Below are 22,980 nucleotides of genomic sequence, written 5' to 3' on the forward strand. Positions count from 1 at the left end.
CAGCCTCCGCGGAGCGAGGCCCACACGCCCCCTGCCCGCAGCCCCCGCACGCACCCACCGGGACCCCCGGCCCCCTCCGCGCCCACACCTGCCCCGCCGCTCCGCCGGGGCTCCCGCCGCACGGCCCGGCCCGGGCCCGCAGGGTCGCAGCCCACTCGAGCCGAGCCGAGCCGAGCCGATCCAGCCAGCCGTGCGGGCAGAGCCGGGCCGAGCCGGGCGGGGGGAGCAGGCGGCAGGCGCGGCCGGAGCGAGGCAGTGCCGCCTCCCCGGGACTCCCTCCCGCCTCTGCCGGGGATGGGGGGCGGGTGGCCGAGCAGCGCAGCGTCCCCGCAGGGCCCTCCCTGCCCTCTGCACCTGCGGGAGCAGACAAGTCCCCCCCAGGAGAGGCACTCGACGCTGTTCCATCCTTCCCCCGCTCTCTGCCCCCCTGCCCGTCCCCAGCGTCTTCCCGTCCTTTGGGACCTGCTCCTTGCTGCCCGGCCAGCTCCTCTGGGAAGCCCCTTCCCGGGCACTCTTGGGCCAGCAGGCAGTGCCAACGGCGTCCCTGGCAAGGGCCTGTGGCCCAACGCCTGTGGCAACCCAGCCCCGTCCTGCTGGGGAGGGCGAGGATGGGGCTGTGCTCGTGGCCGGGCGACAGCAGTGTGGGTTGGGGGGATGCTGCCATGCCCCCAGGGATGCCATAGCCGTGGACATGCTGTGCCCACAGGGATGCCATGCCCGTGGGGGTTCCCATGCCCACTGGGGTGCTGTGCCTGGGGGATTGCCATGTCTGTGGAGATTCTACGTCTGCAGGGACATAGGTGCTGTACCCATGGGGATGCCGTGCCCCTGGAGATGCTGTGACCATGGTGGTGCCGTGCCCGTTGGGATGCTGTGCCCGCAGCGTGCTGGCACTGTGCGAGGTCTGCTGGTCCCTGCTGCAGGACTGGATGATCAGTGTGACCATCGGCTGGAACTGCAACCTGGACCTGTCCGACAGCGAGTGCCGCCCTTGCTACTCCTTCCACCACCTTCACCCCAAAAGGACTTCGGCTTCCCCTTGGCTACAGCTACAGGTGATGGCCCTGGCCCTGCCCTGGCCCCGCTGCCCCACATCCTTTATCCAGCCCTGCCCCACCATCTCCACAGCACCCATTGGTCTGAGGATGCTCTGTGGTGGGGGGGGCATCACCCTCGGGTGCTCCAGCCTCAGGCCAGCCCATCCCGTCCCTGCCCGGGTACCGCCGGAGCCGCAAAGGGCCATGGTGGCAGGCTGGGGTAACACTCGCTCTGCCCGAGACCATCCAAGTCCCCCCCAGCTCTCAGTGACATGCTGCCCCCAGAAGGAGTTGCACCCCTGCCTGGGTGGGACATGTCCTACAGCCAAGTGTCACCGCTGCCAGCCCCAGGCCTGTCAAGAAACCCCCGTGCTCAGCATCCCTGCCTGGGGCTGCTCCCTGCGGGCAGAAGGGAGGGGACGGGGGGGGGGGACGGGGGGTCCCCATCCTTGAGCCCTGCAGTGCTGAGGTGCGGAAACAAACTCCACAGCTCACGCAGAGTTATAAAGCAGCTATGTCTATTGCAGCGCTGGGTGCAAGGGGGATCGCTCCTCCAAACTTGCACACCGTAAAGGGTTAGTTATACAGCTTACAGACATGCTATATATACACATTCACAAGGTTTTGGGGAAATGCTTAACATGTTCGTTACTTTTCCGGGAACTCATTACCATAGGCTACTACCCACCCCGGTATGCGCATTATAGTCTCTCGGATAGTCCTTCAGAATCCTCTGGGAGTCGTTGACTCCTTTTTAATCACTGTATTGTTTTGGTCAACTGTCCTTATCTGGTTGCCAAAGCCGCTGCTCTATGGCTCCAGATGGCTCTGCTCTCTGCCACTTCCAAGGTAGAGCTGCCCCAGGGTCACCATTCAGGAACCTCTTAGCTACTACTCTTGCTATGCATTTTGCCATGTTGCAATGTCTCTCTGGATGTTGTTTCCCCCCAGCGGGGCCATGGTGGGGACAGGCACATCCCCCAGCGCTCGTGGGGAGCTGGAGGGTCCTGGGGCTGCTTGCCCTGCTGCAGGCATGTGGGAAGAGCGCGGAGTCCCCCCAGCCCCCTCCGGGCACCGTCCCTGCCCACAGGCTGCCTGCAGAACCTGACACAGGCAGGCACCTTGGTTCGGGCGGCATTGCCCCCCCCGCTGCTACTGCAAGAGGAGGTCGCCCCTGACGGCACCTTGGCGTTGTCCCGAGAGCCCCCGGGGAGCACAGGAGGGGCTCTGCCCGCAGCCCCGGGGACCCTTTTCCCCGGAGGGGGGCAGGAGCAGGAGCCGCCTGTCCGACGCTGGCAGCCCCTTCCCCTAGAGCTGCAGGGGGACAGCCGGGGGGGCTGCAGGGATCAGACACGGACAGGTCCGTGGTCCTTCCTGCCCAGCAAGGTCACAGCTCCACCCCCTCAGCTGCATGCACCCCCCCACGGCCACAGCTCCTGCTTCCCCCCTCCCCAAATCTACACATGCCTTCTACAAGCCAGTTCTTTACAGAAATTCAACATTAAAACCACACCTGGGGGCCAGCACAGCCCTGCGGAGCACAGCTCCAGCCCTCGGTGCCCCCAGACCCCCGTGCCCGGCAGCGGGGGGCAGGACAGCCCCATGGTCCAGCTCTTCTCCCGCAGCTCCTCCGCGTTCGGCTCCCCTTCCCCCTCCTCTTCTGCCCCCGCCACCTCCTCCTCCCACACTCCTCTCTTGCCGCTGTCCTTCTGGAGGGACACAGGGACAGCGCAGCAGTTCCTCCTGCCCGGCCAACACCTCCCTGCTCAGCTCGACCCCCCCCGCTGCTGCCGGGGTACGGAGCGCTTCCCAGCTCTGACCTCCCCGTAGCGGACGCGAGAGTCCAACTTCCCTCGATACCTCCATAACCGGCTGGATCCATCCAGAGCAGGAACTCCCCGCAGCGGGAGCAGGAGATGGTCAGAGAGCGGAAGATCCCCTCGGGGTGGGTGCCGGAGGGCAGAGACTGCAGTCCCCCCCCGCGTTGGCATTGTCCCGAGTTCAGAGCCTTCTCTGGGGGACACTGTGGGGAGGAGGCGGCGCTGGCAAAGAGGGGGGGTTCCCTTCTCCCCTCCCACCACTGGGGGATGGATGGGCCGAACAGATCCGACCCCCGCCGACCCCCGCCGACCCCATCCGAGCGGAGCCGAGCCCCGCCGGTGCCCGCGGGCGCGGTGCGGCTCCTCCCGCCGCGGGTGACGGCGCGCAGGAACCGGCCCCGCGGCACCGGGCGCTGCAGCTGCTCGTCCCGCTGCGCTCCGGCGGGGCGGCGCGGGCTCGGGGAGCTCCTGCCCGGGGCGGGGGCGGGCGGGCGGAGCGGGGCGCTACCGGGGCCGGGGGGCGGCCCGCGGGGGAGGGGGCGTGTGGCGGTGGGAACGCGCGGACTGCGATATGCAGGATCGAAACCGACATCCGCTGTATTAAGCAAGCGTGCTCTTTACATACTTTTCTACCACGGCAGTAATTGCCTACTTGGCTTGTTTACACCATCGCGTACTCCAAAAGATCACGTTCCCACCGAAAAGGGAATCTCTCTTCCCTGTGAGCAGCACCTCCTTATCTCGGGAGGAGCTTCACACAACTTCGTGGTCTGCCAGAACAGTGCTGCAGCTGCTTATTCCTCCCTATTAGCTCTACCCCACTTAACCCTTCTTTTGCCTCAGTCCCCACATCTCCCCCTTTTTTGTTTTTCAATTAGAAACGCCGAGTTTATCATCTTCTGCAGGGCCCTTTGCAGACAAGAGTATAAACATGGAACAATTAATGCTATAAAAAAAGTTATGATCAATATCATTAATCCTGTCTTAATAATTGCAGCTATCCATCCTGTAATTCCCCAACCAGATAACAAATCGTTCAACCAATTCCATTCATTGTCTACTTGCAACTTTCTGACCCCCTCCTTTAACATTTGAATGTTTTTATGCACAGATTCTGAATGATCTGACAGATTCACGCGACACACTTGTGAAAGACCAAAGTAACCGCTGGGCTATAGCCGGCCCACACAAAAACCAACTTCCTCGTACTTTCACCGCTGCAGCAAAAGTTGTCGCCAACATCTCCATGTTATGAGAGTTAGAACCGGTTCTTTGACGTGCCTCAATCATTTGCACTATCGTTGGATTTTGTAATGAACGCAAAATACACTGACATTCATAATTAGCATTTCCCACAACAAGCTGCGTTAACAAAGACTCTTTCGCAGCAGCATTCGCTGCTTGCAAGGGCTGCCGCTTGGCAAGCAGATTTCCACATTGACTCAAATAATACCATTTGCGTAGGAGTAAGTATTAAACGTGTAATTTGCCAAATATCATAGGGTGTTAACTCATTCCCCCCAAATATTCCTTGTAGCAAACTTTGAGTATGTGGTGCACTTAACCCATTTTGCATAAGAGTTTGTCTCAAGTCTTTAATTACTCCATAAGGAAAAGGCGAGTGCTCATTAGGCTGATCCGTTCGTCGTAAGACGGGACACGCTATTGCATTTCCACATGCTGTATCTCCACTGTCCAGTGCCTTTTGCTTTATTTGCCTCCATTTTTCAACTGGATCATATCAAAAAGGGACATCTTCATTAAAGTCTGCTAAAATAGTACCTTCCCCTGTGAAACTTGCAGTATTAGACTTCTTCATAGGTGATTCATAACATCCTGGCAAATCAGAGTGAGGCTGTCGCTTAAGTTTTGAAGCATCTGCATTAGATTTTGTTGGATCAGGGCAATCTTGTAACTCTGAACTTTCCTTAAGCACAAACTCAGTCTGAGATGCCCAATCTCCTGGACTCTCGTGCAGTTAATACTATTTTAGCAATTTCTGCTATGGAATCACGGAATCACGGAGTTTTCAGAGTTGGAAGGGACCTCTAGAGATCATCCAGCCCCACTCCCCTGCTAAAGCAGGATTGCCCAGAGCACAGGACTCAGGACTGCATCCAGGTGGGTCTTGAAAATCTCCAGAGAAGGGGACTCCACAACCTCCCTGGGCAGCCTGGGCCAGTGCTCTGTCACCCTCACCGTAAAGAAGTGTTTCCGTGTATTTGAACGGAACTTCCTGTGTTCTAACTTGTGCCCATTGCCCCTCGTCCTGTCACTGGGAACCATTGAAAAGAGCCTGGCTCCATCCTCCTTCAACCCACCCTTTAGATACTTGTACGCCATAATAAGGTCTCCCCTCAGCCTTCTCTTCTCCAGGCTAAAGAGTCCCAGCTCTCTCAGCCTTTCCCCAGAAGGCAGATGCTCCAATCCCTTCATCATCTTAGTTGCCCTTCGCTGGACTCGCTCCAGCAGTTCCCTGTCCCTCTTGAACTGGGGAGCCCAAAACTGGACACAGTATTCCAGTTGTGGCCTCACCAGTGCAGAGTAGAGGGGGAGAATGACCTCCCTCGACCTACTGGCCACACTCTTCCCTATGCAGCCCAGGATGCCATTGGCCTTTTTGGCAACAAGGGCACATTGCTGGGCCATGGATAATTTACTGTCTACCATGAGCCCCAGATCCTTCTCCTCAGAGCTACTTCCCAGCAGGTCCGCCCCTAACCGATACTGGTGCTTTACATTCTTCCTCCCCAGGTGCAGGACCTTGCACTTGCTTTTGTTGAACCTCATTAGGTTCTTCTCTGCCCAGCTCTCCAGCCTGTCCAGGTCATGCTGGATGGCAGCACGGCCCTCTGGGGTGTCAGCCACCCCACCCAGTTTGGTATCATCGGCAAACTTGCTGAAGATACACTCTGTCCCCTCATCCAGGTCATTAATGAATATATTAAACAAAATTGGACCCACTATTGACCCCTGGGGGACACCACTGGTTACAGGCCTCCAACTAGACTCTGTGCCGCTGATCACAGCCCTCTGAGTTCTGTCCCGCAGCCAACTCTCGATCCACCTCACTGTCACCTCATCTAGCCCATACTTCCTCAGCTTCCCAATGAGGATGTTATGGGAGACAGTGTGAAAAGCCTTGCTAAAGTCAAGGTAGGTGACATCTACGACTCTCCCCTCATCCAGCCAACCACTTATAACATCATAGAAAGCTATCAGATTGGCCAAGCATGATTTACCCTTGGTAAATCCATGTTGACCACTTCCAATAACTTCCTGTTCCTCAACGTATTTGGAGATGATATCCAGAATGAGTCGCTCCATTACTTTCCCAGGGACAGAGGTGAGACTAACTGGTCTGTAGTTCCCTGGGTCCTCCTTCTTGCCTTTTTTGAAGATCGGAGTGATGTCAGCCTTCCTCCAGTCCTCAGGCACCTCTCCTGTTCTCCATGACCTTTCAAAGATGATGGAGAGTGGTCCAGCAATAACATCCGCCAGCTCTCTCAGCACTCGCGGGTGCATCTCGTCAGGGTCCATGGACTTATGAATGTCCAGCTTGGCCAAGTGGTCTCTGACCCGGTCCTCCTCAACTGAGGGAAAATCTTCCTCTCTCCAGACCTTCTCCTTTGCCTTTAGAGTATGGGATTCGTGAGGGACAGCTTTAGCAGTGAAGACCGAAGAAAAGGCGGCATTCAGGAACTCTGCCTTCTCTGTGTCTTCCACCACTAGGGCACCTGTCTCATTCGCCAGTGGGCCTACATTTTCCCTAATCTTCCTTTTTCTATTGATATACTCAGAGAATCTCTTCTTACTGTCTTTAACTGCAGTGGCCAAGCTGAGTTCTGAAGTTCACTTGTGCTGTTGTCTGAAGTTTACTTGTGCTGTTTTCTTCTCCTGGCAACGCCAGCAGCAGAGCCGTCGGAGGAGAAGGGTGAGTGCCAGGCTGGTGGTGCGGAGGGGCATGTGAGTGTGATGTGCGCGGTGGCCCCGGAAGGCACTGAGAAGGGTCGGTTGGTCTGCCTGTGCGGGAGGATGCTCTGCCCGCGGCGACCGCCCGAGCAAGCGCGGCCTTGGGGAAGCGTCTGGTTGAGCATTTGTTGGCGTATTGGAGAAGAGCTGGGCAGGTGTCCCAAAGGGCAGTGTTTGGTGGGACCCCCTTCAGCCCAAAACTTTGTGGGACCTTATTGAAGCCACCCTGGTGAGGCCTCTGCTCCTTCCACCCAAGTACTTTACGTTTCACACCGTGGAGTGGTCATTTCTGACTGCATCCTCAGCAGGACCTGGGGCCAGTGGCAGTAGCTTCAACTGTGGAGCTGTAGAGACCTGGGAAGGATGGAGGAGAAGGAATGAGCCTCCTGGTGAAGGGAGGGAAGTGAGGAGGTGCGGTGTCCACGCTGGCCTTGAGGACTGGCTGGGCAGGAGAGGACATGTTGGTGCAGGAGCCATGGAGCAGCCCATGGCCAGAAGCAGAGGGTGGACACAGGGAGCATGGGCTCAATGTGAGAAGGAGCACAACCTCGGCGCAGCGGGTTTAACTAGAGGGCTGGGAGCGAGAGCGGCGTCCAGCCTGGGCAGGGGAGCTGGGTCTGCTCGTCCTCCATGTGAGAAATGGTGGTTTGCAGGTAGCACCTGGTTGCACTTGCTGGAATGCAGAGCAGGAGAGTTGTGTCTACTGCCAGGGGAGATTTCTGATGGATTTGAGACATGGAAGAGTTGACGAGGCTTTGGGCTGGGTTGACTTGGGTTGGGGTGCTGGCACGCACCCCTTGCTGCTTTCCCCCCTGTCCCCAGCCCAGGTCTTGGGGGAACATCTTCCTCAGCCTTGGCTTTCTCTTCTCTTGGACCTGGAAAAGTGAAACGATGATGGAAATCAGAGCCAAACCAGACATGGTGCTCGGTTCTCGCCAACCCCTACTTTCTGCACAGGGGACCGATGGTGGTCACAGCACGGTTTCAGCTTTGCGGGGTTACGGCTGCTCTGAGAGGCCGTTGGGGCCGGTTTTCCCCTACAAAGGCAGGACACAGGCAGAAAGATGGCAGCGGGGAGGAACTGGGGGTACCTGGGTGCTGGGTCGGGGCTGCAGCTCACCCCAATGCACCCTCGGGTGCCCCCGTGCTTTGTGAGGGGGGGTTTCAGGGCCTGAAGGGTTGTCCCTGTGTCCCTGCCGGGCTCACTGTGGTGGCACGCTGCTCTGCGTCGGGCTGGGGGTGGCGGGGAAGGGTCTGGCACACTGGGGCCGTCACTGACCCTCGTTTTCTCTCCCACCATGGAGCTCCTGGGCGTACCTCTCGGGTCTGTACAGAGCCCCCCCGGCCGGCGCCTGCTCCAGGCTGAACAACCCCAACGCTCAGCCTGTCCTCCCAGCAGAGGGGCTCCAGCCCTCACAGCATCTCTGTGGCCTCCTCTGGCCCCGCTCCAGCAGGTCCATGTCTTTCCTATGTTGGGGCCTCCAGAGCTGGACGCAGTACTCCAGGTGGGGTCTCACCAGAACGCAGCAGAGGGGCAGAACCACATCCCTCGCCCTGCTGGCCCACTTCTTCTGATGCAGCCTGGGATATGGATGGCTTTCTGGGCTGTGATCACCTGTTGCCGGCTCATGTTGAGCTTCTCATCAATCAGCACCCCCAGGTCCTTCTCCCCAGGGCTGCGCTCCATCCATTCTCCGCCCAGCCTGGATTTGGGCTTGGGATTGCCCCGACCCAGGTGCAGGACCTTGCACTGGGCCTCATTGAACTTCATGAGGTTGGCATGTGCCCACCTCTCCGGCCTGTCGTTAGTAGAAGGCCAGGCCTGCAGCACCCGGTTATCACCCCGGCTCGGGTGGGAGGCGATGCTCCTGCATGGGGGGGTTGCCCTGCACTGGGGGGGAAATGCCACAGAGGGAAGGTCTCGCCAAAGTGGGGGCCGCGCTCATGCTCCCTCTCCCCCATCCCTCCCCAGATCGCCCCGGCAGAAGGTCCCGAGGGCAGCGAGCGGATGGTCATCATCACAGGGCCGCCCGAGGCTCAGTTCAGGGTGCGCTGGGTGGGGGCTATGGGGTGGGGGGCAGTAAGGGACAAGTCGCAGGCGTCCCTGTGGTCACCACTGTGCTGGCAGCCTGGCTTGGCCTCCCTCAGCGCCGGGGGAGCTCTTTGCTGGGTACCGTGGTTTTGATGCTGCTGGATGTGGGGACATTATCAGCTTTGGGGATGGAGAGGCACAGCGGGCACTGCCTGATGGTTTTCCTTCCCGTCCGTCTCCTCCCCAGGCCCATGGGTGAATATTTGGGAAGCTGAAAGAGGCAAACTTCTTTAATGCGAAAGAAGAAGTGAAGCTTGAAGCCCACATCAAGGTGCCTTCCTTCGCAGCCGGCCACATGACAGGGAAAGGTGGCAAAACAGTAGGTGGTGGTGATGCACCACCGGGGGGCCCCGGGGATGCAGAGTTGGGAATCACCCATCACCCCTGCCCACCCCAGGGGGACAAATCCCGGGTGCACAGTGGTTTCAGCGACGTCTTGACCCTCAGCCCCCATGTCCTGGTGGTGGTTCTCGTTGGTCCCAAGGAAGGGGGAGACACACAGGGTGCCTGGTGCCGTGGTGACACAGGCAGTGGAGGATTTTGGCTCTTCCACAACAGAAGCCTCTTGTGGTTCGCTCCAGGTGAACGAACTGCAAAACTTAACCAGTGCGGAAGTCCTTGTGCCATGAGGCCAAACCCTGGACGAGAACGAGGAGGTCATCGTTAAAATCATTGGGCATTTCTTTGCCAGTCAGGTACGGTTTGGCTGTGGCTTTACCTGATCTTCCCCGGCCACTTTCATCCACGGAGGAAAGGTGTGGGGCTTGCTGAGCCCGCACCACCCGAGCAACCTGCTGCTCTTCTTTTGGGAGGTCCCTGTGTCCCCAAGAGGCACTGAAGGTGTTTCGGTAGCTCCCCCCGGCTGTGCGAGCGCTGAAATTGAAGATTGGCTTGATTGATCTAAGAATGGGTGTTTTGGATGCTGTGCAGAGCAGCACCCAGGGTGTGAATGGACTCCCCGGTGCGGGCAAATCCATGCGCATCCCACCTGGGTGCATCTTCCATAACCTTGTCTCCTGTACACTTAGGTGGCATGGCGACCCCCAAAAAAATTCAAGCTCTCTCGAGGAGTGAAGCACAATTTAAAAAAAAACAAAACAAAAAACAACCAACCTGAAATTAATTACAGCTTGTCCAGAGTGACAAGTTGGGAGCAGCGAGATGCTCGATGGGGGCTCGGGAGTGGTTGGTGGGGGGAGAAGCGGTGCCCTGACCCCCACCTCTTGCTTTTCCCCTCTCCTCCCCAAGACTGCACAGCGCGAGATGAGGGAAATGCTCCAGCAGGTGAAGCAGCAGGAGCAGAAACACGCTCCGGGAGCCCCGGCCTCGCAGCACAGCAAGGGAGGCTCCCGCCGTGCCGCCCAGCATCGCCCGATGAATGTAACCCCGCCGCCGGACATCCCCCCCTCCCAAATCCTCCTCCCCCACCCCCAGCAGGTCAGGGGAGCAAACCAAAGACCCCCCCAAACACACAGCCCTCCATTCCCCACGGCGCTGCGAGGATGCACAGCCGAGGGGTACGGGGAGGGCTCTCTCCATCCCACAGCCTCCCCCTTCCTCCTCCCTCGCCTCCCGACGCTCTCCCTTTAGTTGGACTAACGTGGGCAGGTTTGGGTACCTCAGCACCTCACGCTTGTGTCTCCCTTTTAGAGATTTTGTGTGCCTTGGAAAACTTAGAGTTGGAGATCCTTTTTTAATTAATTTTCTAATAAAAAAAGAACCGAGTTGGAAAAGCGATGGGGATAGGCAGCACTCTGGTCATTCTCTCCGGGGCGTTGTGGAGGAAGGCTGCCAGTCTTCCTCCCAGTGTACTTTTCCCCGTTGGCTCCAGACTGCTGCTGGGGCTGAGCTCTGAGCCGCCAGAGCGGTTCTCAGCAGACGGTCACTCGGCGCAGACAATGAGGCCCTGAATAGCCCTTCCTGTGCTCTTGATGGCTCCGGACGGCTCTGCTCCTCTGCTGCTTCTAAGGTGGGGCTGCCCCAGTGCCCTCACTCAGGAGCCTTTTGTCTGTGCGGGTCTCACTTGTGACAGGGGGTGGGGGTGTTGCCAAACTAACTGCTGTGTTGCGATGTGTGAGTGGGTGTTCCCGCCCGTGTCAGTGCCAGAGCTCTTCCGTAGGCTCTTCTGCTAGCGGAGAGCCAGGGGCCGCTCCTTCGGGAGAGAGCTTGTTTAAAAAGAGAAAAAAAAAAAAAAAAAAGGGGGGGGGGGGGGGAAGTGGGAAAAGAAAAAAGAGGAAAAAGATAAAAAAAGGGGAAAAAAGTAAAAAAAGAGAAAAATTAAAACGGGGGAAAAGGGAGAAACAGAGAAAAAAGGGGGGAAAAGAAAAAAAAGGGAAAAAGAACAAAGGGGACAAAGAGGAAAAAAGTAAAAAAAGAGAAAAAGTAAAACGGGGGGGGCGGGAAACAGAAAAAAGGGGGAATAGGCAAAAAACAAAAAGGGAAAAAGAAAAAAGGGGAAAAAGAGAAAAAAGGGGGAAGAAGTGAAAAAAGAGAAAAATAAAAATGGGGGGGAAAGGGGAAACAGAGAAAAATGGGGGAAAAGGCAAAAAAAATCGGAAAAAAAAAGGGGGAAAAGAGAAAAAAGGAGGGGGAAGCGAAAAACAAAAGGGAGAAAGAAGAAAAAGGGCAAAAGAAAAAAAAACCCCACATATTAAAAAAGAAAGGTAGAAAGGAAAAAAACAAACAAACAAACCGAGGAAGGAAAGTGGGAACATCCCCCGGGCAGGAGGAGGGACAGGAGCCGGGGGAGGGGGGAGGTGGGGGGAGGTGGGGGGAGGTGGCGGTGCCAGCGCCGGCCCCGGGGGCTGCGACACCACGTTTTTGTCCTCTACTGCAAAGTGTTCTGTGAAAAACAACCAACCAAATCCCACCCAACGGCAACATCAAAAAACAAAGAGAAATCTCTCCAGCTCACACGAGCCTGAGCTCCCTCTCCGCTGCTTTTGTTCCAGTGTCTCGGGGGGGTCACGGCCGAGCTGAGATTGGGGGTGGGGGTGGGGGGAGTTTGCCCCATGGCTGTGATGGGGGGAGAAGGGGTGGGTGAGGAGTGGGGGATGTGGTGTGGGGTTTTTTTTTGGGGTGGTGGTGTTTTTTTGCCAGGTGTCGCTTTACCCAGTGGCTCGGGGAGGCGTTGGCATCAGGAAGCCTGTGCTAAAGCGGGGTGGGGGCCTCGCCGCAGTTGGTTAGCAAAGCCAAAGTCGTTATTAATGGTTATTAATGGTGCACTAATTACGCCCTTGTAACTGGGAAGCTCAGATGCCCCCTAAGCACCCCCCCGGTGCTTCTCTAGCCAGGCGAGCGCTGGGCGTCCCCCCCGCAGGAGAGGAGCGCACCTCCGGGGTGGGTGGAAGGGCATCACCCAACGGGGAGAGGACCAAGATGGGGCTTGGGTGTCCCTTGGGGTGGCCGGGTGGCGGGGTAGGGCTGCTGGGGGCTGCCACGATGAGGGACACCCCCACACCTTTCTCCATGGCTCCCAGAGCTCTGCTCCCTCCCTCCCTCCCACCCATCCAGTGCCACCGGAGAGGTGGTGTCCCCCCTCCCGGGGCGGGCAGGGGCTGTGCCACCCCATCTAACACCTCAACGCACCAAAGCACCGCACTGGGGGAGGGACTCTGCGCCTGGTAGCCCCGTGCTCCCAGCACTGTAAGGATGGGGCTGAGCCCCCACCACGGCCACCCTGTGCAAACCAAAGACCCCCCCAAACACACCCCCCCCCCATTCCCCGCAGCGCTGCGAGGATGCACAGCCGAGGGGTACGGGGAGGGCTGTCTCCATCCCACAGCCTCCCCCTTCCTCCTCCCTCGCCTCCCGACGCGATCCCTTTAGTTGGACTAACACAGGCAGAGAGAGAGAGAAAGAGAGGTTTTATTATTCTTTTTTTTTTTAATTTTTTATTTTTTATTTCCTAAAAGCCACCGGTTTTTCATCCCAGGCATGGCCAGAGGAGCTCACCCAGCGTTGAGGGGGGGAGGTTGGGCTGCGGCACACAGCGCAGCGGCTCATCAGTTTTTAGAATTAATGTAACGATAACAACACTAACGGCGATTTTTAAGTTTTGTAAGGATTTTATTCATTTATTTATTTATTTCATTTCAGAGGGGGTGGGGGCGGGAGGGGGATGTTTGTTTTTTAGCACAAGCCGGCTTTTCTAGAGGTTAAAGAAAGGCCGTGCTTGGCCGTAAACGCTTTGGGGAAAGATCCCGGTTGCAAGGAGAGAAGGTGGGAAAAGAGGGGCAGGGGGGGAAAACAGATTTCCAAGAGGTTGTCAGCCCAGGGCTGGGGGAAAAAAAAAACAAAACACTAGCAAAATTATTATTTTTTTTTTAATTTCAAAAATAAAACACACACAACCCCCAACCCCAAATGACACACACACATCCACACACAAAAACTACCTCAGGTTTTCATACCTCAGCAGATTGCGCTTCTCTTTCCCTTTTAGAGATTTTCTATGCCTTGTAAAACTGATAGCTGGAGCATTATTTTTGTTTATTTTCTTAATAAAAAAAAAAATGAGTTGGAAAACACACTCTTACTGAGTGCGAGGCAGGAGAAGGAAGGCAATCCCACGGGTGCCAGAGCTCTTCCATAGTCTCCTTCCGCTGGCTGAGAGCCAGGGGCCGTTCATTCGGAGAAAGCTTGAGAGATATTTGAAAAGAGAAAAAGAAAAAAACCAAAAGAAAAAAATGGGGGGAGAAAAAAAAAGAGGGGAAAGAAGAACAAAGAGAAAAAGGAGATAAAAGGGGGGGAAGAAAAAAGGGGGAAAAAAAAAAGGGAAAATGAAAAAAGGGGAGGGAAGAGAAAAAAAAAAGGAAAAGGAAACAAAAACCCCAAATATAAAAAAAGAAAGGTAAAAAGGAAAAAAAAAACAACTAAACCAAGCAAGGAAAGTGGTGAAAGCCATCGGGCAAGAGAAGGGACGAGAGCCGGGGGTGAGGTGGCGGTGCCAGCGCCGGCCCTGGGGGCTGCGACACCACACTGCAAAGTGTTCTGTGAAAAAAAACAACCAAAACCCACCCAATGACAACATCAAAAACCAAAGAGAAATCTCTCCAGCTCACACGAGCCTGAGCTGCTCTCCGCTGCTTTTGTTCCAGTGTCTCGGGGGGGTCACGGCTGAGCTGAGATTGGGGGGGTGGTGGTGGGAGTTTGCCCCATGGCTGTGATGGGGGGAGAAGGGGTGGGTGGGGAGTGGGGGATGTGCTGTGGGGTTTTTTTTGGGGTGGTGGTGGTGGTTTTTTTGCCAGGTGTCGCTTTACCCAGTGGCTCGGGGAGTGTGACGAAACGGGAAAAAGGGCTTCACTGAGAGGTTCAAATTAACAATTTCTTTGGACTTCGCTCACGGGTCCAATACATCACTATTGCAAGTTCTGTGTGTGCGATGGCGATTACACTATTGCAATTTAAAAGAAATTAGCAGGATCCACTATTGCGAGCTACAAATGCCCCCGACAAGCAGCAACACAAACCACAAGGGCGCTAGATATTAATACCTTAGAAGAGTGCACCAGTCACAAACTCAATCGCATGCCCTATACCATACGGATGTTTCTTAGTCACTTACCCTCTCTCTCTCAGGGGAGGTCGCTCCATCCCGGGGAAGTTACCCTGTAGAGCGTCCTGGATGGGGGGGGGGGGGGGGTGTGGATCTCCGAGGGGCCAGCTGTATCCTTGGAGGATTCCCCATTTGTCTCCCCAGACCCTGCGGTTTATATTTCCCGACTCGGTGAGGGTGCAGGATTACAGGATTATGCCTGAGTGGATTACACTGTCTGGGATATTTCCCTCTGGTGGTGCCATAGCGAAGTCTCTGTTGCCAGTTTGTGATGTCCGGCGCTCAACGTCACGGGAAGAGTGGTGGGATGGGACTCGGGGCATTTTGTTTGTTAAGGGCCATTTGGTTTTGGTTGTTCTGTGCCATCTTGAGATAAGCCCGGGCTGAGCTGTTTTGCAGCTGCCCCCAAGTTCTCTCTGCACAGCCAAGGCACGGCGGAGATGGAGCTGAGTGGGATGGCAGCTCCCTGCCTCTCACCTCTTGTGCTCTGAAACCGGCTTGGCTGGCTGCTCCCACACAGTGTGTTACTGGCTTGCCCAGCAGGTAAAGAACCCAGATTTGGGACGCCACTGGGGTGTCCGTAAGGGGTCCTGGGCTACCCTTATGGGGTCCTGGGCGGCACTCTTGCAGGCCAGAGGGAGTCTGGGGCAGCCCTTCAAGGATCTGGGGGTCCCCTCTGGTGCCTCTGGGGAGGGTTTTGTGGCTGGGGAGGGCCGAGCTGGTTTCAAGAGGTGCTTCCTCCCTTTCTCCAGCCCACCCAGCTCCCCCGACACCCCCACCCCCCCAGGTTGGTGGGTGCCAGCAGTGCCAGCCTGTCCCACTGGGTCGGGCACTGAGGGGGGCACAGCCCCAGCCGCGGGATGGGAGGAGGAACCACAGCACCAGGGATAGAGACCAACATTTTATTTCTTTAACATTTCCCATGGGGGGCACCCCAGGGTTGCGCGGCTGCACCGCAGCTGGTGCCAGGAGGGACTCCAATGTCCCCCCCACAGCTCACCTGGCTCCGCTCGTGATGCTTTTGATGGGGCTCAGTGCAGTCTCTTCTGTGCTACGGACCAAGCGGCTCCAGGTAGGCGACTGCTGCACCGCACTGTGCCGCAGCGTGGGGTGGGGTGGGGGGCTTCGGCGCGGGGCTGGGAGCTGCTCCCGTCTCACCCAGCTCCCGGGGTCCTGCAGAGGGACTGGAAGAAGCCAAAGCAAGGGACGACGGACGCGAGAGCCCGCCCAGAGGAGCAGAGCGGTGAGTGGCCCCGGCACCGAGCACCATGCAAACAGCCCACACCCCACGGCAGCCCTGAGCCGGGGCTGTGCCGGGGGCTGCCGGCCACTCACTCCTTCCCCTCCCTCAGCAGCTTCTTGACTAGCAGATGAAGGATGGGAGCTCAAGTCGATGCAGGAGAAGCAGGGAGTGTGGGGGAGACCCCCAGATCCTGCCCCAGACCCTCAGCCCGTGCCCTGCCCTGCCTGCGCTGGGCAACCCTGCCCGCCTGCTGAGGAGGGGGTGCTGCCCGCAGGCTCCAGCGGAGGAGACGGGGTGCAGCGGGTTTCTTCTCTCTCCTCCTCTGCAGGGCAACCGAGGAGGCAGCGAGGAGGGAGCACCGGGCCCCGCAAGACCCACTGGGCTCCCTGCCAACCATATACCATCCGAGCAGAGATGCCTCTCTCTACCCCCTGTCCCCCCCAAGCCCACAGGTCCCCCTGCCCTCCTTTCCCGCCTATAGGTCTATCAGTGGGGACAGCTCCTTCTGGTCCAGGCACCCCCCGGGCTCCTGGGCCCCCCAAGGGCCACCGCAAGAGCCCCTGCAGCCTGTGCTCGCTGGCCAACTCGGAGGACTGCAGCAGCCTGTTGAGGAGCAGCTCCTCTTCCCAGAGCTCCCTCTACCACTTCCTGGAGCCCTGGCCCAGTGCAGCAACAGAGCCAGTGGTGCTCACACACTCAGGGCAACCCCACTCTCCCATGGCTGCTGCTGGAGCAGTGGGGAAACTGGGGCTGGTCCTCAGCCAGGAGCCTCCACAGGAGCTGCCAGCAGGGACCGAGAAAGAGTGGGTTCCCCAGCAGGGGATGGACAGGACACAGAGGCCCACGGACGAGCAACTGTCCCCCGGAAGGCCCCCAGCCATGGACATGGACAAGGTGGTGCGGGAGATCACCTGCGCTTTCCAGGCCTTGAAGGCAAAGAGGGAGGAGTCCTGCAAGACCACGGGCAGGGAGTGTGGCCAGGCAGACCCAGGGCTGTGCAGGGTAGGAAGATGCCCACGGCAGGGCTGCGCCTGGCTGTGGGGCTACCTGAAGGGCTGGTGGAGATGCCACTAGCCGTGTCTGCTTCTGCCAGCCCTGCAAGTGGTGACAGCGCCAGGCCCAGAAGACCAACAGTGCCCCGAATACTGAGCGGCTGTGGGGTGTGGGGCCGGGAACCCCTCTGGGGTACCCCCTATGTGAAACGTTAAAGAAATAAAATGTTTGTCTCTAGCCCTCGTGCTGTCCTCCCTACTCCCATCCCACCGCTGCGGGTGCTCCCCCGAGGGAGCAGGTGCAATCAGCAAGCACTGTGTGTTGAGCTCCCCTGCTCACAGCCATGCTCCACCTGAAGGCGGCGAGGCAGGAGCAGTCCCCAGCCAACTTGGGCACAAAAAGGTTCATCTGACTCAGCAGGTGAGGAAGGGCCCGTTTCAACTCCGTACCTTTGGTATTCTCAGGTCGGAGGATTTGATGGAGCCAAATGAGCATGGCAGCATACGCTGTGGGGCTCTGAGCTGCTGCGTGGTGCCAGGTCTATCCAACGTCAGGCAGTACGTTCCCAGGAGACGTCACTGCTAACAACTCTTCTGAGGAAGTCGGTCCGTTTCTGTAGTCGTAGCCTGCCTGGAGAAACAGCCCCACGGAGCTAATAGTCTGCTGAGCAGCAAGGGAGCAGAGTCGCTGACTATCAACCAAGGACTGAAACACAGCAACCCACTCTACTGCCTTCCCCCTACGCCCGCTGCCTCCCACAGTTTAGAAGAACCAGGGAGTTCCGAGTGAGGGGACCCCTCCCCCACTCCCCCAAATCTGCTCAACATCCCCAAACCTCCCTCAAGACACGGGACTCCTCCCACACACCTCCACTCCCCACACCGACAACCCTCCCCCTCCCCCAACGCTCCAAAAAGCGGCAGTCCTTAGGGCAGACTCCTTAAGCTCACTCCACAGCTACGGCTCCCCGTCGGCTCTGGGGGAGACAAGGGGGCCCCGGGGCTCTCCGTGGGCTTTAAGGGGGTCCCAGGGCTGCCCACGGGCTCCCAGCAATGCCCGTGCCCACCACCCACCCCCGCTTCAGGGGGCCCAGCGCTGACACCCCCCGACCCATCTCGGGGGTACCTGGGGGCACTCGGCCGTGGGTTAGAGGCGGGCGAAGGGGGCACGGCCGGGCTGACCTGCCGGGGGCGGGGGGGTGCTGAGAGCGGAGCCCAGAGCGGAGCCAAGCGCCCCGCCAGGCCGGCCCCGGGCACCCTGCGCTGCGGCCGGGGCTGCCGCCACCTGCGGGGAGCGAGTGGGGGGTGAGGGGGCGGCAGCGGTGGACGGGGGGGGGGGCCTGAATCGGCCCTGTTTCTCCCGGGGACCCCCCACTCGGCTCTGCCCCCCCCAAACAGGCCCAGACCGCCCCCCGAGCCCCCCAGCCCGGTCCCGCCACCCCACAAACCCCCCGAACTGGCCCTGCACACCTCCGCGCCGCCGCCGCCGCCGCCACCCCACCCCGCCCCGCCCCGCCCGCCCGCCCGCTCCCGCCCTCCTCGGCTCCGGTCCCCCCGTCTCCCCCGGTACCGACCGTCGCAGCTCCCGCCCGACGCCGTACACCGGAAGTGCTCCCCCTCACGTCCGCCCACCCGCGCATGTGCCGAGGCGAAAACCCGGGCCACGCCCCCCTGCGTCGCCGCGGCAAACGCGAGCGAGGGGGCGGGGCCGCGCCGAGGACAACGAGCCCCGCACCACAGCTTCTCTCCGCGTCGGGCAATGCGAGGCCGAAACCATCCCAGCCCTCCCCAAAAAGAGCCGGACATCCGCCTGCAGAGCTCCGCCAGCCCCCCCGACGAACATCACGGGGATGGGGGGGAAGAAAACAACCAGAAAGGTACTGAAAATAGCTTGGAGATGGGGCTCTCAGATCCTTCTGAGAGGCAAAACCCGGCCTTTGTTCTCATTTTTGATCACGGGGTTTCGCAGCGCTTCGCGGGCAGTGGTTATCCAGGGGCATCAGCTATCCCGGGAAGCGAAAGTTCCCATCCCATGTGGCAAAAGTCCACTCGCATGAATAACTTAGACAAAACCAGCCCACAAAAGGACAAGAGGCACCTTTGGTCACCTTTTCCTTGAAGCTTCGCGAAAACTGTATACTCAGATTGGCCCTGTCCTGCAGTTTCTTTCCCAGAGTTTTGCCCCAAACCCACGCTTCCGGCCCCGGTCCCCAAGCCCTCCCTCAGGGCCCACCACCTTTCCCCAGCCCAGCCTGTCCTTAAAGCTTTTCTTTTCACACACAGCCCTTTCCACTCACCTCCCTCCGGGGCCTCCTCTCTCACAGACACCTCACAGCCCTGCAAACCTCCCTCTCCCGAAAACCCATTCCCCCCTTGCTCCCCCCTCACACAACACCTACTCCCCTCACACCCTCGCTCCCACCCCCCCCACCCCCCCATCTCTCGCCCCCCCCTTCCCCTCTCCTCCCATTCAAAATGGCGCCGCCCTTCCCTTCCCCTCTCGCCTTTTCCTGCCACAGCCGCCGCCCCCCGCTCAGGTGACACCGCACACAGCCGCCATGAGGCGCGGCGGGGAGGGCCGGGGCTGTGAGAGGCGATGGCGGTGAGGGAACTCTTGGCTTTTCTCCTCTTCTTTTCATCTCCTCAGGCTTCGGGCAGCCCCGCGTGGGCGGCTGGAGATCCCCCCCTCCCCTTCCAGGAGTGGCCCCGGCCCTGGGGCGGCCCCCGCCTCCCTCCTCCCCACAGGCTCTCCTCAGGGAGAGCCCCCAAATGTGTCCCCCGGGCGGCCCCACAGCCTCCTGTGTGTCCGGGAATGGGGTTTCCTTCAGGGAGTGTCTCCAAACCTATTCCCGGGGTGTCCCCGCAGCCTCCTGCGTTGCCGGGAATGGTGTTTCCCTCAGGGAGAGCCCCCAAATCCATCTCTGTCGTTGCCCTACAGCCTCCTGCATGGCTGGGAGCAGTGTTTCCCTCAGGGATGTTATATGTTGATCTCACAAAATTGACGTGAGACAGAGTCAATTAAAATTTGGAGTATTTATTAGCAAGCGGCAGCAAGCAAAACAGCGCTGGGCGGCCCGGGAGTCTCACTCCACCGACGGCGCGCACTCAATGCAGCGGCCTTCTCAAATATATATGGTACTTTTTACATAATCATAAGATCTCTTAATACGGCTATACATATGCATAACCTATCCCCGCTTCGTATTAAAATTAGCTTTAAGAAGTCATTTTCATAAACTCCTCCTAACTGCGCTTGCGCAATGCTTTGTGGTGGTGGTCGCTGAGGGTCTTGAGGATGAAGGCTGCAAATTCTTCTTCATCACTTCAAGTAACTTTTTGTCCCTGCGCAGTCTCAGTTTTTCTTTTTGGTCTCTGTCCAGACTGCAGGGTTGGTTTCAGCCGCCTTTCAAGGCCTTCTTTTATTTGTTATCAGGAGCTGTCCTTGGCAATGCCTCAAGACTTCTTGCTTCGTCCATTTTTTTATCAGGCCTGTCTTTTAGGTTATGAATTACTACTAGTTAATTAGTACTATATCTTTGACTCAGTCCCCCCCCTTTTTCTAAAGAGTTAGTAAATTCTATAAGGATTCTTCATCTAACATTTTCTCAAAGTATTTATCTAAATGCTATAGGTATCTTTAAAACTCTGGCAGTACTAAACAAACACCTTTAAAATTACACAAATTAATATCTTAAACACTAGTATTGCCAGTGGTCTTGGGGTGAAGGTTTCTTTCCTTCAAGTCTTTTCACAATTTATTATACTTTGTTTACATAACTTGACCCTGCAGTTTAGTTTTGCCTGCACAATCATGCATATCTTGTTTACACAGTAAAATGTTGGCCATCTTGCCACCTCTTGTTAAGCAGTTGCCTTCTTGTGGAAATGTAAGTTTTTAGGTTTGGTGAACAAACGATACTGAGTTTATCACAAGGGAGAGCCCCCAAATCCATCCCCAGGGTGGTCCCGCAGCCTCCTGTGTGGCCAGGAATGGCGTTTCCCCTATGGATGGAGCCTTCTCCTTCCCCTGACTCCACTCCTGGGCAGCCTTTTCCTCCCTCCCACCTTCTCCCCACAGCCTCTTCCAGGGCTGGGAAAACACTCCTGCTCTTTCTCTTCCTGCGGGTTTTGAGAAGAAGAGCCCCCCCGTCTGCCCAGCCCACACGTGGGGTCTGGGCAGCTCCACGCCTTGTGTTTGAACCGGGAATTGGGATATTTCAGTTTTCTTCTGCGATCAGGCCTGGTTGTGAAAGGGCCAGTTGTAGTGGGTAGGCTTTGGTGGGTGAGTAACAGCAAATCTTATTGAACTTTTCCTTTTTTTTAGATTTTGTGTAGGGGGCTTGTTGTCCTCACGCCCTCGAGTTCTGCTCCAGGTCAAGCAAAGCCCCATGGAACTGGCCCTAAGGGCGGCGGTGGCCATGGACCAGCGCCCCTTTGGCGTCGAGAACGTGGTTTATTTTGAGGTGAATCTCCCTGTTTTTCTTGAAAAGCGGGGGTCTGGTTTGTAGCGAGGCTTAAAACCCCGGGTTGTGCCTAAACGTGGGTCTGATTTCAACCCCAGGGGCTGCAACTCTGTCCAGCTCCGACTCACAGCCCTGGCAGCACCGTCAGCATGCCGGGCTCGGCGTTCTCTTGTATTTTGAAGGGTTTCTTACGGATCGGCAGCAGCCGGGGATATTTAGCAGCTGTGTATTGGTGGTGGAATCCATGTGGTGAAAAGATCTTTGGGGTAAAGAGGTGAATAGGTGTTGTTTTCTTTTTTTTTCACCTGGAGAATGTTTCTTGTTGCCTTGTACCTGTAAAAAGATGTTCAAATCGTTAAGGTGTTCAAATCGTTTCATAAAATTACCCCCTAGACAGGAATATGTTTTGTGGTTGGTTTGGGTTTTTTTTTATGAGAGTCCTTTCAGCCTGCTCTCCAGGTGGAAATGGGAAATGCAAAGGCATTACAATGATAGATTTGCTAAATCTGTTGCCAAGGTCTCTATTACTGGCTTTCCCTGAAGCGGGGAAAAGACGTCCTGTTTAATTGTTGTTTGCATTTGAAATTCTCTGTGAAATGGATTAAGCAGTGTGGGCTTCTTTTTGTGGGTCTGCCCTTGGAAGGAGAGCGCCTTTAGGAAAAGGCTTTTCTGGAGGGGACAGAGAATTTAATTGCTGATGGCTATAAAAGCGCGCCCTGTTTGGGTGGCCTGAAAACAAAACCCGTGAAAATCCATTACTGAAAAATGAGACTTTCTCCTAATGATAGGGGCTGCTGTTTCTACTGATTCGCCCATGAATAACAGCTCGTTCCTTACTGGTGGCTGAGGACCCTTGAATTGTTTCCCAAAGCCTAAGGCAGCGGGAAGGGCTGGGGTTGTCAGATCACTGCAAATCAAATAAAAGAGAGCGGTTTGGAGTTGTCTCGTTCCCTCTTTCTTTTCCCAAGAAAGAGGGGTGGAAAATGGTAAAATGTTTTGCAGCAAAGTTCAAAATGGCAAAGGATGTACCGTGTGGGGGGTGGGACGTGGGTTTAGGTGTTGGTGGGGACCCCAGCAATAAACCGTAAGAGGTAGAGCAGCTTTGTGGGACTTTTGGGGCTTGTTTTTGTGTGGATATTCGCTCGTTGCAGACCACGTGCCGGAGCCCTCCAACAGAGGCATTAGAAAAAGAAGTCTTTTTATTAGTACTAATGCTTTGAATTTTCCAGTGTGGGAAAAGCCGCAAAAGTGTGTATTTCTGCCCAGCTGCGGAGAAATGGGTAATACTGAGCCCTACAATAGCTTGGTTGTTTTTTTTCCCCCTGTGTGATGACTGGTGTGGAGGGAGTTTGTACCAAAGAGTCAACTTCTGATTGTGGGCAGCCCCTGTTTTAGGAACTGTTGCACAGATTGCTTATCAATGCAACTGCTGCCGCGACTCCCGCACTCCCTGCTGAGTGATAATCCAAAACTGCAGAGCGAGCTGGGTGCCCGTGGAAGGGGAACTGCACTCTCAAGTGGAAATACTTGGGGTCTCGTTGCCTGTGGGAGGGAAAGGGACGTCAAGAGTCAACCTAAAGGAACTTGTCACCTTCAGAGATCGGGCTCTGGAGGTGACGGTTAATTGAGGGGAGTCGTGGAAGCGTGCTTTACTGAGCAACATGCTGCTGCTGGCCCAAGACTAAATGTCTCCAAAGTTTGGGGTTGGTTTAAGTGCTTCTTGGTTATTAGCTGGATGTCACTCTTACAAGCACCTCTTGCCCTGTCTGGAGGGGTTTGCTGCTGCCTCCTGCATTGGGCCGAG

This window comes from Vanellus vanellus, assembly GCF_965231255.1.
Source record: "Vanellus vanellus genome assembly, contig: HAP1_SCAFFOLD_36, whole genome shotgun sequence".
NCBI lineage: Eukaryota > Metazoa > Chordata > Aves > Charadriiformes > Charadriidae > Vanellus > Vanellus vanellus.